The sequence below is a fragment of the Egretta garzetta genome, unplaced genomic scaffold (genome assembly GCF_000687185.1).
Source record: "Egretta garzetta isolate BGI_Z169 unplaced genomic scaffold, ASM68718v1 scaffold4, whole genome shotgun sequence".
Classification (NCBI taxonomy): Eukaryota; Metazoa; Chordata; class Aves; order Pelecaniformes; family Ardeidae; genus Egretta; species Egretta garzetta.
Genome location: NW_009259329.1, coordinates 2,385,092 through 2,387,639, shown reverse-complemented (window position 1 = coordinate 2,387,639; position 2,548 = coordinate 2,385,092).

Sequence of the window (2,548 nt, the reverse complement as noted above, 5' to 3'; positions counted from 1 at the left end):
TGCTTACAGCACAGGAAATTCGTATAAAGAGATGATTATTATAAACCCCTTCCTCTCCTCCCTGCCCTGCAATAGGCTTGGATAGACCATGTCATTTTGCCAACCACAGAACAGCAAGGATTGGAAGGGACTCTTAGGAGATCAGCCAGCCAGGAGGCTGCTCAAGCAGGCTCACCCAGAGCAGGGGGCACAGGAGAGCGTCCAGGCGGGGGTTGAAGATCTCCAGAGAAGGAGACTCCACAGCCCCCCTGGGCAGCCTGGGCCAGGGCTTGGGCACCCTCAAAGGAAAGAAGTTCTTCCTTGCGTTCAACTGGAACCTCTTCTGCTTCAGGTTGTGCCCATGGCCTCTTGTCCTGGCGCTGGGCACCACTGAAAAGAGCCAATGCCTCACCCAGAATCCCAGTCAAAACCAGTATGTTTGGAAATCCACGTGGGGAGATAAAGTGAGTGGGGTTTGTGTTTTCATACTTGTTCGAAGACAAGCCTCAAAGTTACAGGTCTCGGAACGCCCTTTGTCTGTGTCAAACTGGATACGTTCACCACGTCCTCGCACGCCTTCCCCTCTCAGCAGGGGCTACCCCGCTGCGAAAGCGGGGCTGTGCGTTGTAGCGACTCCTTCGTCCTCACTTCAGCGTGGTTGCATGGTGTGGGTGCTGTGTCTGGGGAAAGGCTCTCCCAAAAAAACTTTCTTCTGGCTTTTCCCCCTGTAACTCTGTAGAGAAGGGAAGAGGTTTACTGTCGTACTTCACCGGTAGGAAGAGCCTGCACTTCTGTGATCTGAAGTTTTCAGTCCAAAAGTTTCTGGCTTTGTTTCTGGCTTTCAAAATTCGGGAGAGGACAAGGTCGTCTGCATTCACGTGTACGTGCCTGTGTTTCACTTCCATCACACGAATGCAGAAGCTGGCTGATGGGCATTACGCCTAGATTGTATGCCCTGTACTTGCAGATGCTGGACAAGAGCGGGCTCTTCCAGGGCTCTTCCAGATCAGCCGGTTTGCTGGTGTGCACGTGCCCTCACCAAGTCAGATGAAGTCCGAGGGAGGCAGCCCAGGGTACGCCAAGGAGCAGCAGGTGAGCCCCGGGTACCTGTGCCGAGGGAGGCAGTGCCGGTGAGTAACTCCTCTGGTGGCCTTGGTGTGCGCGGGGGGAATGGAAAGCACCGGCTCACAGCGATGCAGTGGAGTTTCCTTGCCTCTTGGACTGGGTAGCTCTGCTTTTAAGAGCCTGAATCTGTAGCTACCAGATTCCGTTTCCCTCCACTCCTTGGGACAGAGGTGGCAGAGGGAGAGGAGGCAGATGAGGAAGCAAGAAGCTGTTCTTTCCTTACGGTTGTTCTTTCTGAGCCAGCTGGGAGGGTTCCCTTTTGTCTCCATTGCTTGTGGACCCCCTGCCCCGCCTGGGCTAGGGCAGGATGTGGAGTTTTTCAGAACATGAAGTTTTTCCTTGCATGGCTTGTGGATGAGAGGTTGTGCAGGGCACGGGAAGGCGCAGCCTGGCAGGCTTCGCCGGTTTTGTAACTTGGACACGATTGGGGCGGCTGTCATGTGGGGCAGAACCGTGGTGAGGGACGCACTGAAACTGTTGTTCTGGAGGAACTGTGGTTAACTCGAACACACAGTGGGACCTGGCAGAGGGGGTTTCTCCTTGGCTGTTATTTTTGTCAATGAAATCTGAAGCACCTGTTGGAAATGTTTGTTCTCATTCTCTTGCTAGATCACTTGCCAAATCTTCCCATTAATTTCCTTCAGGTGTAACATTTTCAAGCTTTGCTCTAGAAGAGGTGGGTCTCTCTATTTTTTTTTTTTTTTGTCTTAAACCGCAAAAGGTAGGAAGAAATTGTTTGCTGACTGTAGCACCATGGTGGGAATGTGTGGTTCTTCTCTTTGCTGCCAACTTCACTACAAAGTCCTGAATGCCCCAATGTGTCTGGATAACACTTGCGTATGACGGAGGGCTCGTCAGGATTCCCCCGACTGGCGCCTGCCTGAGTCCAGATGCAAGGGGATGCGGGGGGATGTGGGGGGAAGCAGGGGGATGCAGAGGCCTGGAGGAAGGAGCAGGGAGGGATGAAGATGGGGGCTGCCTGAAACTGTGCTCTGCTCTGAAGAGCTGAGCTGCTGCAGCCACCTTCACCCCAAACCCTGTCCCCTCAGCCTCCGTGGCTCAGTGCTGCTGCCATGCCTGCCCGTTTTCCCTATTAGAGGAGGACAAAGCAGTCATTCTGATCAACAGCGTAATGAAAGGATGGAGAGCAGCCCTGCCCAGAGGGACTTGGGGGTGCTGGGGGATGAAAAGCTGGACATGAGCCGGCCATGGGTGCTGGCAGCCCAGAAGGCCCAACCCTACCCTGGGCTGCATCGGGAGAAGCGTGGCCAGCGGTGAGGGAGGGGATTCTGCCCCTCTGCTCTGCTCTGGTGAGACCTCACCTGGAGCCCTGCATCCAGCTCTGGAGCCCTCAGCACAAGAAGGACATGGAGCTGTTGGAGCGGGGCCAGAGGAGGGCTACTAAAATGATCCGAGGGCTGGAGCCCCTCTGCTATGAGGCCAG